Below are 12,063 nucleotides of genomic sequence, written 5' to 3'. Positions count from 1 at the left end.
GCTGCAGCCATGAGAGAGGTGGCCTCAAACCGCACTGAATACACCAGTGGGTTTGAGGAGCCCAGCACCACCGTCCCCAGCGCCCCAGCCCTGCCTGCGGCGCTGCGGCTCCCCGGGGGGACGCTCGCTGCTGACAGCACTGCCGCCCGGGGCACCTCCGAGCCCGGGCCGGGCCGGGCCCCGCCAGAGGGGAGGGGAGGGGAGGGGCCGGGCCGGGCCGGGCCGGGCCGCGGCGGCGGGCGAGCCCCGCGCTGGGCGCAGGCTGCAGCCGCGCCGCTAGGCCCGGCGCTTGCCCGTTGCTATGGCGACGCGCGCGGGGGCCGCTCCCCGCCCCTGGGCGAGCGGGCGGGCGGGCGCGGGGCAGCCCCTCTCGCGAGAGCTGCGGCGGCGGGCGGAGCGGGCGGCGGGTGAGCTCATCTCGGGCGCGGGCGGGCAGCAGCGCCGTGCTCAGCTCAGCGCAGCCTAGGCGCGCCGCGCCGCCGGCGGCCGCCGCAACTTTGTTGGGTGAGTTGCGAACGGGAGCGCCGAGCCGGGCGGGCGGCGGGGGGGCCCGCGCCCACCTCCCCCGCGCTCCCGTGGGGCCGGGCGCGGGGAAGCCGCCGTGGCGCTGCCCGCGGCGGCGGGAGCGACCCCGCAGCCCCGGCGCTGCGCGGCCGCGGGGTCCGGCGGCCGCCCGGTCCGCGGCGCAGCCCCGGGGCGAGGGGGGCGCGGGCGGAGGTGCCCCCTCCCGCCGCGGCACCGCGCTCCGCCTCGCTGCTGCCGAGCCCGGCGGGGAGCGCCGCTGTCCCGGGCGCCGCCGAGCCGCTGCCGGCGGAGCCGGGCGCCCGCCGGGGCCGGGCGCGCTGCGGGGATGGGGGGGGGATTTTCCGTATTTGCGCGTTTTCTGCCCAGGAAGGGCAGCGGGGGCAGCGGGGCAGGCGTCGGGGAGCAGCGCCCTGCCCGGGTCCCTCCGGAGCCGGCAGACGCGCTGCCTCGCGCTCCCTCGGGAGCGGCACCTTGTTTGACTCCAGGACTCAATAAATAACTTATTAGGCGTTGTAAGTTTTACTTCGTATTCACTCACTTATTTATTTGTTTGGTTCTTTTTATAGCCAGCGCGGGTGTAGTCGTTCAGTTTGTGTTTTGAGCCGGTGCGGAGACCACAGTAATGATAACAATTAGGCAATTTCAAGGCAGTGCCGGTGGGGATATTCTGAATGTTTAGTTCATGAGAGAGGGAGCGGAGGAACAAAATACTTGGAGGTGGCTCATTTCTTCGCCGGGAGTCTGGAAAAGTGAAGAATAGGGAATGCCTTGGACTGGGTCTTAGGGAGAGGGAGGAGGAGGTGTTGGCGGCGGGGCAGGGGAGGCTGGAGGAGAAGGGGATAACCTTCCTCGGCTGAGTTTCTGTGCTCTTCCCCCATTTTATATTTCAGGAAGTCTTGGCGTTAGTTTTCTCATGGCATATTTAAAAATAAATGTCATATGTGCACGGAACGACTGTGATGTAGATTCAGCTCGTTTAATGAGAAATTCACCCATTCGTGTCTGGTAAAGCAGTGAGACAAAATGGGAATTGCTCAACTTAAATGAAGATCTCCTTGTGTAACCTTGGCTACAGCATCAGTATGTTTTAGATGGAGGAGGCTTTTTTTTTTTTTTTTTTTGGTGACCCCCAAATGTCTCTGTATTCCTCTTTGGGAATATTACTTATAAAATATCCTTTAAAAATATTGCATGCATTTAATATTTCAGCAATGCTGCTTTAATGAACCCTTTACTGCATGCTGAACTAAGTGCATCTGTGAGCATGGAGCCTTAGTTGATAATACAATACAAATTTGTTTTCAGAGTAAAAGTGTCCGATTTCATTAGGTTCCAGATCTGTATGGATGAACTAAGATTGGTGTTTTCTTTAGAAAGCAGTCTTTTAATGACGGAATTTTGATTGAGGTCCTTTTCTTTCCCTCCTTAATTGTGGGAATTAAGCATTATCATCCTTAAAATTAAAGGCTTAAAGCAGTTCTATAGATGGGAAAACAATTCTCCCCCCTGCCCCCCCATGGTTCTTGCCTGTTGTCAATGTAAGTGCTAACTGGATAATATGCGTCTGTATATTCTCTGATGGAAAGTCTAGCCGCTATTTATTTGGAAGGTGTAGTTAAGCCAACCTCCGTCTCCTTTCAGGTGGAGCAGTGGGAGAGAAAGATGAAAGTACTAAGGTAAAATTTTGTGACAGCTGTAACAGAAGTTGTGTTTCACTGTCAAGGCTTTTATGCCTTAGGCTGCCAGACGTCATGCCGGTTACTAATCCAGAAACACTGTGGGAACTTGAGGATTTTTTTTTTCTTTTTTACGCTTATGAAAACACGTTGCGTGTTCTATTTAGGTAAAGTTTAAAAACAACTTTCATGATTGAATATTTTATGTAAATACTCTGTCTCCTGTTTATTGATAGGTAACTAGGAACCCTGCTGAAGGGCAGAAATCTTCTGTTGACTTGTGGCCAGTTGATTAAAGGATGCGCACTTAGTTGCTCAACAGTGCACAGAGAAGGTGTTACTGTGCTAATAAGGTGCTTAGCTCTAGCATAACTACTTGGGATATGTGTACTTAGCTCTCAGCTGTGGTTCAGAGAACTTTCTAGATCGTAATGTGAGACGCAAAATGGGGCATCAACTTTGACTTTTGTAAGATTGCGAAAAGATGGTTGACTAAGGCTTGCAGGTGTGGAGGTAGGCTCTAATATAGGACTGTAAAGGGAAGAGCTGCAGTAGGGAATAGAAATTCAGTATGGAAATATGTAACAAACTTTTTCTATAATAAAATGTTTGATTGGCGCTTCACTCATGCATGATTGCTGCCAGTGTTTGAGCATTTTTCCCCTCTGATATTTATTTCGAGTGTTTGGATGATTAAGGTTTGGGATTAACTTTTGGATAGCTGTTGTTCTAAAACCACATCCAAATGTGACTTCTTTTTTCAGGTTTTCAAAGTGCTTTTTTTTATCCTCTTACAAGCATTCTGCTGCTACCTCAAAAACTCTTTGTTTGTGCGTAGCTCTCGTTGTCTCCTCAGTTTTGTAAATGTATCTCAAGCATATTCCTTAAGTTTCCCATTCATTTTCAGAATTATTAATTCCACTCTTATAAACACATTTTATTCCCAAGGTGGGAATATTTTATGTTCTTAAAACAGTTAATATAGGTTTTGTTCTCCTTTGAAAGCCTATTGGTTAGTTTAATTTTTAGTGAGATCACATTCTTCCAGTAAAGGAAGATAATTTTGGAAATACGCTGGGAAAATGAGCTAGGCTAATCAGAGAAAGGGTTGAGGCCCATTTGAATTTCTTTTCTATTCTGCTTTCTGTTTTGTCCTGTAGCATGCCTATTGTAGACAAGAAAAAAGGAACAGTTTTCTCCTATCAGTAGTTTAATCCTTTCAGCAAGGGGACTGCTGCTAGCTATTCAATTCTTACTACTACTGGTTAGAAATCCTGGATACCCTACTGGGGAGAAGAAGCAGTTACACTCTCCCCTCATCAGAATTTCAGTCACACAAGTTGGTTTCCCTAATGCTGATGTTTTCAGAGGTTTAAATTTATTCTCATTGAATCTACATGTTGGCTAGTTGGCAAACTGTTTTGATCTGTTGTCTCCTTGGCTTTCTTAGTTTCCCCTGGACTCCTTTTATTGCTCAGCAGCTCCTTAATTTAAATATTAAAAAGTTTGATTAGTGATAAAGATAAAAGATTAGTTTGATAAAGATAAAGTTTGATTTCATCATCTTTGAATATCTCTCTGTATTTTGCTTTGTCTGCTTCTTTGTCAGTCTTTAGACTTTTGTTTTGTTCACTTTTGTAGGAGTGGATTTTCTTCCAGTCCATAAGATGAAATATTTTTCGTTGTTTTATAGATTGGACTTTCACTGTTTTAGCATTTCTTTTGCTGAAGTGTGATTGTTTTTATGTAGTTCCTTGGTATTAATAGGCAATTAATTTTTAAGTTGTTTATGGGAAATTGTCTGTATCTCTTTCTCTTGGTATTCTAAAAGATGGAAGATTCTGAAACCTATTGGTTTAGCTTTTTGTTAATAAGTTGCAACATAAACACAGCAATAATAAGTGTAGTCAGTCACTTATTTTGTCAGTGAATGTATGTATATTCTAAAATCTGTTAGGTCTGACTTAGCTGACTTGGCATGTAAAACTAATCATATGTTAAATATCTTTCTGTGAGAGAGGGTAGAGTGTTATATTGTTCTGTATTTTATGTTTCCAGGGAGATAGGACTTCAGTGGCTTGATTTCAAGTATACCTCTCTAAATAGGAACTTTTAAATAGTCTAATCGTTAGATTTCACTGAGTACAGTTTAATGTTTGAATGAGGGCTATCAAGCTGAATGTTTTTAAAGTGGCATTTTATGGCTGTGTAAGAGATGAGATAGTTTTTCATTAAACAGAGACTGTCAACGTTCTCTGGGTTCGGAGCCTACCAGGAATGGTTAGCTGAAGGCACCATTGTGAAGTTACAGAATATGGCTGTTGATGAGGCTGAGTGGCAGTAATGTAGTGTTTTTGACTAATTCTGTTTTTTTGATCCTTAAACACCTGGCAGTGCAAGACTACCATGGTCTGTAACAGCTTCAGTGTTTGCTTTTGGTAGTGGTTTTGTACTCTGAGGTTTGGGAAACCCTTTAGGAGTTGCAGAGACACTCAAACTGCTTGGTTATTTTACTGTGTATTTGAACATGAGTGCACAGATAAAATGGTTAGTGGTCTGTCTTTTTACATGGAAAGTTAAATATGAGGTCTTGGTCTCTTTATCTTACATTTTTGGTAGGTGGGTTATTTGAACTCTGATTTGGATTCTACCAGGTCTTTTATGTTATGTGTAAAGTGAGATTAAGCATTTACAAGCTTTTATTTTCTTACTGGTAACATTCTTTAAAGAACGCTTCACGTGAATGTGGCAACCTCACATTTTTTCATAATCTTGATAGCTGCTGAATCGTGTGGTCACTGATTGAGTATTTCTCAATATTGCTAGAAAGGTCTAAAGCTGTAAGTGGACCATCTCTTGCAAACCTGTGTTTGATTAGTAGGATCAGAATCAATTGTCTCTTCATAGTACCTTGTCTTGTTTCAGATGTTGCAGTGCAATCATGGTGTTTCATATAAAGATCTTTTCTTGTTCCATGTACAGATTATGCATGTCTATTTTGAAGAGAGACCAAGTTCCTGAAATGTGCAGGATCTTATAGAACAACTCTGAATGTGGGTTATTTAAAAAGATAATTCCATATGGAAGAGTTGTAACTGTGGATAGTGGTTAATGCTTAGGACTGAGCAGTCCTAAGCACCAGTAAGCTTGTAGCTTGAATTTTTTATCGATGTGAACACTCTTTTGCCTTTGGTCTCGAAGTCTGTAGAATGGGAAGAATGTTTTCTTCAGATGGATGTTTTTTAAATTAGTGAAGTGTTTTTGAAGACTGTTTAATTTTTGACAACTTGTGAAATAAAATTTAAATTCCACTAGCATATAGGTTTGTTTTAAAACCAGATTCTTCTTTGATTCCATATGGTTTGCCTTCACTGCTCAGGAACATTTTGGTGGTTTTAATTTCATTTGTTGGGTTTTTTGTTTGTTTACCTTTTGAGGTAAGGTTCCCCCCCCTCCCCCCCCAAAAAAAAACTTATTTAAAGCTTGTAGTGCCTCATTTTCCTACAGTTTTGAGAGAAACTTGTTGATGTTGAACTTGTATGTTAACATGGGCTTTTATTTTAATAAAATCATTTCCAGGTGTATCTTGTTTCTCCTAATTGTTGATGTTATAATGGATTAAAAAACCCAACTAACCACCAGCAAGCAGGCTTATTCCAGGCTGCAATAAAGCATGGATCAGAAGTTGAGTGCAACTTAGAGAAAAGTTGCTTTTTGAATCTTCTTGGAAGATTTGGTTATGTTCAATATGTTTGGTATTATTTTGTCAATTTTAATGCTTACTTGGTACTTTCCTCCACCTGAAAAAGTATCTCCCTTCGCAGCTGTAGCCTGCTTTGCTGGCACTCTCTCGGTACAGTTCATGGTGCGGTTCCAGGAGGTGACAAGGGCTGCTTTTGTAGCATGGCTCTGCTCTCTGAATTTGTCTCAAGTCACAAGGCGTTTTAAAGGCATTTTACAACACCATCAGCTAAATCAATTGTCTTTTGACCTTTGAATTCAAATGACAGGCTTACTGTATGCTGATGTAATGTGAAATAGGATTAATACAGAACTTTTTCTTTTACTTTACAGATATTTATCTGCAACTATAACTGCTGTGGTAGCAGAACTTCTTATACACCAGCTGTTCACATCAGTAGCTCTGATAGATATCTTAGGGTTTTTTTTGTTAGTGTTAATACAAAAATCTCTCTGTAAGATTTAACAAGTATTTTTAAACATTTGTATATTGCTGATTTGACCAAAAGTTACACAGGCACAAGAATGTTTTTGTTACTCTTGGAACTTTTTGATGATAGTTGAAATTGTGTTTGTATATTGCCTGTTTCTTTGTCTTGTAATAAGCTATTAGTCTTCATGTGCACTTGAAAAAAATCATTCCTCTCTGTATATTTCACACTGTCATCTGAAGTACTTAGTGCAGATCTGTGACAACTTGTATTTTACGAGAGATTGTAGTTTTCTGTTTTATAGCTTTGTCTCTGTTTCAAAAAGTTAATCCAATTTCGAAAGTGGTATCTGTGAGTATGTCACTTGGTCTCTACACTTGCAAATCATTTGGCAAACAGAAGTGGATCTCTGGATGAAGGTTTTGGTAGTCAGATCCCCGAATCTACACTGCTAGAATTTCAGTAATACCATGTCAGACAGAATTTAGTCTGGTCTCCTAAATAGGATGTTCCCCTCACAAATGCGTTTTGTTGGTTTGGACCTTTATGACCACTAAGAATTGGATCACATTTGATGAGCTTCTAGAGGGAAATTTCCAGTTTAGTTTCCTCCAGAAGAAATATAGCTTATACACACCCAAATTGCAACAAAGAAAAATCATTAGGAGAGTGATTAAGCATTGAACAGGCTGCCCCAGAGAGATTGTGGAGTGTCCATCCTTGGAGACTTTTAAAACTTAACTGAACAAGGCCCTGAGCAACTCGATTTACTCAGAAGTTAGCCCTGCTGGGAGCAGGAGGTTGGACTCCCATCCAGCCACTGATTCCTCACTTACTTGGTGATTCTGTGCTCTGTGTTAAGCGACAGTGACTGGGGGACTTCTTCGAAGTGTGGTACTGTTCAAAATGTTGATGCAGTTTAAACTGTCTTAAAAATTAAGAACAGCCTGGTAGCAGGATTTTTGTGACTGTCTTGAAATGGTTTCTTGTTTGGTTTGCACTACCATTGGTGTCAATTTATCACAGTTCCCTAATTTTGCCTATCAGATTGCAAACCTGTAACAGGAAACCTGATTTCCTTTATCTGTGGGTACTCAAGAAAGGGAGGAAGCTTATTTTTTCTGTGAAAGACCAATGTAAGAGGAAACATGCACATTTTGAACATTTGTTTTTGAGCAGGGCCACAACATGAATTTGCTCTTGCTGAAGAAATTGTTTGTGGCAGAAGTCAGACTTTTTTTTCCAGTACTGACTGAAATGTGACATGACTTTGTCTACACTTTAGAAATGGACAGGTAGTGGACAATGAAACTTAAATTGAAGGCTTGGCAAACATGTTACTGTTGCACAGAAACATTGCGATTTTTCTCTCTGAACCAGTTGAAGATCTTTTTATTTTTTTTCTAGACAAGTCCTCTCACCTTCTGAATTATCAGTCTGATTTCTTTAATGTTCTAAAAATGAATGTCTTGCTCAGTTAACAAGAAACATTGCCAAGATTGAATCCTTCCCTGTATGCCATAGTCTTTAACAACCCATATTTTAATTAAAATGTTTGATGCTATTGCGGAAGTATCATTGCATGTGCCTAATAGAAGATGATTCTAGACCCTACCAAATAAATCTTAAGAGGGCCTTCCCTGCTTTTGCTGGAGGCAGTCAAGGTTTCTAACACTATGTTGGTTTTGTGCAAATTGGGAAGACTGAAATGGCATTTTATACTTTCATCCATGTTGAATGACTGCGTGATTGTGCAAAAGAAAGTCATGTTTTAACATTCTCATACCTTGAAAATAAACTTTTATTGTTATGAAAGACATGACACTGGCATGACTGTTTACTTTGCAAATGTATTTAACAGCTTGTTGCATGAATCGTGATAAAATAGTTCAGTAGACTCTACTGTATTGATTATACAGGAGCCTGAATAAAGAGTGAAACCTGATGCTTTCTCTCAGCTTTTGCTAAAGCAAACATTTAGAAGGGAGAAAAGAAAGAAGTTATGTATGCAAAAGCTATTTAGCTTGTCCTTACCTTGGATGCTTTTCTCATTACACTTTCCCCTGCCCTTCCTTTGCAGTCGTTGAAGAAGGCCATGCTGACAGGAAGGCAGTTTTTAAATGTCCCACCTGGATTTCTGCTTTGTCTTGCATGGTTGCCAGTGACCTGTACTTGACATGACTCTGGAAATTCCTGTCATGTCCTGAATCTAGTATTGATTCCTGCAGTGCCATTCAGAAATACTGTAGAAGAATCCTTGTTAGAGTGCCTCTGTTAAATGTCCACAAAAGGAAAATGCAAACATAGTCTTAAAACATGCTGTTCCATCTAAAATGAGAAGGTTTTTTTGGAATTCTGAGTTGTGTTTTTTTAGGGGAAGTCTGTGCAGTGAAATGAACGGCCATCCATACTCTAGAGTAGTTCCTGTTAGAGAGACTTTCTTCCTGTGCGAGAAGCTTCATGGAATAGTTTGGGAGCTGTAAATTAATTCTTGCCTTGTTGTACAATTGCTCCCCTAACTAGACAAAGCCAGAAAACCTGCAGAGCTACATTAAAATTGTCAGGACTTTCTGTTTTAATTTTGGACTATTGTAGTTTACTTCTAGCCAGAAAAATTTTAAGGTTAATTAACATGCTAAACAAAATTAGAAAACAGAAAAGAGGTCATGCTGTCCTCAAGTGACAGTGTGAAAGATTTGGGTATGAACATGCAACAGTGTTATGTATTCCAACTTTTACTTGTATGCGTGTTGTTGATACAGTAAAGATTTTCAAATTTGTTGGTAATTTAAAGCACATCTCCAGTAAAACAAAGGTATGATAATAAACAGTAATTAAATATTATGAAGGATGCTCATCAGTTGTATTTTTAACAGAAGTTGGTCATTATAGGGTGATTGCTGGCATTGGTAAATCTCATTCTTTTTAGTATGCAAGTCAGTGCTTACATACCTGAGCAGCTGAATTGAGGTGTTCCATCCTTGCATAGCTGAAGTATCTTTTTGTTCTTGAATCTTAAATATAGTGACTTACTCAGACTGCCAACACCTTCATGCCTGCCAAGGGCAAGAGTGCAAATGCTGTGAATATGCTCTTTAAGTGATATAATACAGCTCTTCTGGAAATTGGAAAACACAGTCAATCCAATTCAGAACAACATAACAGTTGTGCAGAACCAGCAACATGAAAAATAATCATATGCAAGTTAAACTGTCCTCTTGTAGGTGTTGGGAAAAAAAAAAAATGCCCAGAGATAGAAAACTGGAGTGCTGGGGGAGGGCAGCTTTTGCTATTCCTCAATTTTTGCAAATCTACACTTTATTTAAAAACAGAAAACCCAAAGTTATATATTGTAATTGCCATATAGTCCCAATTTTGGTGCAGTCTAACTTTAGGTGACAGGTTTCCTCACATTCTTGAGGCAGGGAATCAAGGGACTTGGGGAGTAAAAAAGAGAGGCCTCGCAAATTGATAAAAGGAGAGAGATTATGGAGCAGTTGAGGGAATTTGTATTTTTAGATAAAATTCCCATTTCATCTTTCAGCTGTGCATAATAGGAAGACATGATTAGAGTTATCAAGGACAGAACTTGAAGAAACAGTTGATGAAGTAGAGAGTTAATGCACAGATTTAAAATAAAGTAGTACTTTGATCAGTTTTTTGTTTGAAACAGGTGGGAGGGTAGTGGTGTGAACACAGGAAACTGGAGAGGCTGATCACAAAAGGAGTTGTTAGATTACTGACCATTTAGAAAAGGTTGGTTTCGGATGAAGAGGAGTTGTAAGTGATTGCAGTGTTAATTCCTGTACGGTTGTCAGTTGTTCTTACGTGGAGGAGAGAGAGATTTTTGGCAGAAAGATGAGCTTTCTTTAAGACTTCATTAAAACATCCAGGACAAGCAAGGCTGATGCGTAGATTTTGGTAGATAGTACTGAAAAAAAAGTTTTGAATTATGTTTAAGTATTGTAGCTGAGACTATGAACTCCTTCCCTCCTTCCCTTTTTCTGAGTGTTGTAACTTAGAAAAGAAGGGTCCAGAGAGATGTGATTCTGACTTGGAAAGTGAGAGAAGAGCCGAAGGTGTATTTGAAGAGAGGTGGAAGAAGAATCAGGACAACTCTTTACAAATGAGGCTGAGTTATTAAGTTTTGACTAGTTTGTAATTTGAATCCCGCTTACCTCCAGAATGACTAGCTTCTCTCCAGGCATTATCAGAAGACACAGCTAAAATCTGGCTTTGCATTACAGCCATTTGCAACAGCAGTGGGAGGTTTCCTGTGAAAACTGTTAGTAAACAAAGACAGGTATTGACTTGAACACAGCTTAAAGATTTTAATTAATTCTTGCTTGAAGCTTAGCTAGGAATTGGAGATAGAACTTTACTGCTGGTGCCAGGTAAGTTATATTAGGATAGGGTAGACAGTGTATCTTAGTTTGCATGGTCTTTCATACTTGCTTTTTATATTGAGAAAGAAAAAGGGGTTTGTGGAGCAGTGCTGCACTATTTCAGTAACATTAGCAGAGCCATGAGTTTTTTATTGCCACCTGTAAATAGTGTGTGGGTGTTACATGCATGTGCTTGCAGCTCAAGTAGTTTAATGTTAGCTTTTAATAGTACTTTTGAAAATGAAGTGATTATGTATGCACTATAATGCAAAATACCCTAAAATAGTGGTTGGTTTCTGCATTACACTGTTTTCTTGTAGCTGATAAAGGAGATACAAAAACCTTTCCATGTTAAAGGTTCAAAGCAATCTTGCCAGCTTCTTGTCAGCTTGCCACACACATCAACATGTTTTTTTTTTTTTTTTTAAATCTTGTATTAGTGCTGAGTGACTGTTCTTTTTGCACTTTTTCTGACTTTAGAATGGCAATAGCAGTGGCTATCTTGCCGTAACCCTCCTTTGGCATCACCTTTGAGCTGAGATGCCAAAAGCTTTTGAAACATATGGAAACCTCGATTAGACTAGTTATTTGAATACTGTACCCTGGGTCATTAAGGCAATATGTTGTTCGAACATCCTGCGTTCAGAACTTGGAACCAACTTGCTACGAAACTATTGGAGTACCACTGCTACCTTCAGTTGATCACCATGTTAATTAGTCCTGAGTGTCATTAAGATGAGCATATGCAGTGTTAGTAAAACTTCTTCTGAAGTTGAGCTGTCATGGTATCTTATTGAATAGCTGTACTGAAAAGTTGCTTGTCTCTTCCCCTGAAGAAAAGTAATTGTAGAATCCTTAAACTGTGGCCTATGAGCCATAGGTCTCCCTTGAGGACAGATCATCTGATCTGTCACCCTCTTCTCTGGGAGACCAGAGATCTCTGGTAGTCAGAGATCTAGCTGCAGGCAGGAGAGACTGTTTTAGTAGCAGTATACAGCTCAAGAGTAGTCTTTTCTTAGGCCCTTTTCTTGTCAGATGAACAAAAAACATTTGTCCCGATCTCGTGGTTGTTTGTGAAGAGGGAAAAGATGAGGGACTGCTGGATGGCTGGGGGCAGACTGGTGCTTCCAGAAAAGTTAATACGATCTGATTTGCTCCCTTTCTGCATCTGAGAGGCTCCTGGGGAGAAGGTTATGCAAATAGTTTCTGTTTGTGGCAGAAAGTGATTACTTCTGGGATGGAACTTCATTCCCCCCCCCCCCCTTTCCCCCTTACAATTTAGTATAAGAAAATAGTACCTGACTA

At 41.3% G+C, this 12,063-nt stretch overlaps 1 long non-coding RNA gene across 1 annotated transcript in view; it reads left to right on the top strand.

Moving 5' to 3' along the window:
* The first annotated feature begins 393 nt into the window (after positions 1-393).
* The window catches only part of LOC106498173 (uncharacterized), a 133,490-nt gene continuing 121,820 nt past the window's right edge, over positions 394-12,063 (top strand). Inside the window, exon 1 of the long non-coding RNA XR_010884162.1 lies at positions 394-504. This is a non-coding gene — a long non-coding RNA (uncharacterized lncRNA). The remainder of the gene's footprint in view (positions 505-12,063) is intronic.

This window comes from Apteryx mantelli, chromosome 4, assembly GCF_036417845.1.
Source record: "Apteryx mantelli isolate bAptMan1 chromosome 4, bAptMan1.hap1, whole genome shotgun sequence".
In the NCBI taxonomy this organism is placed as follows: Eukaryota; Metazoa; Chordata; class Aves; order Apterygiformes; family Apterygidae; genus Apteryx; species Apteryx mantelli.
Note: the sequence above shows the minus strand (reverse complement) of the source record. Positions and strands in the feature narration are given on the sequence as shown.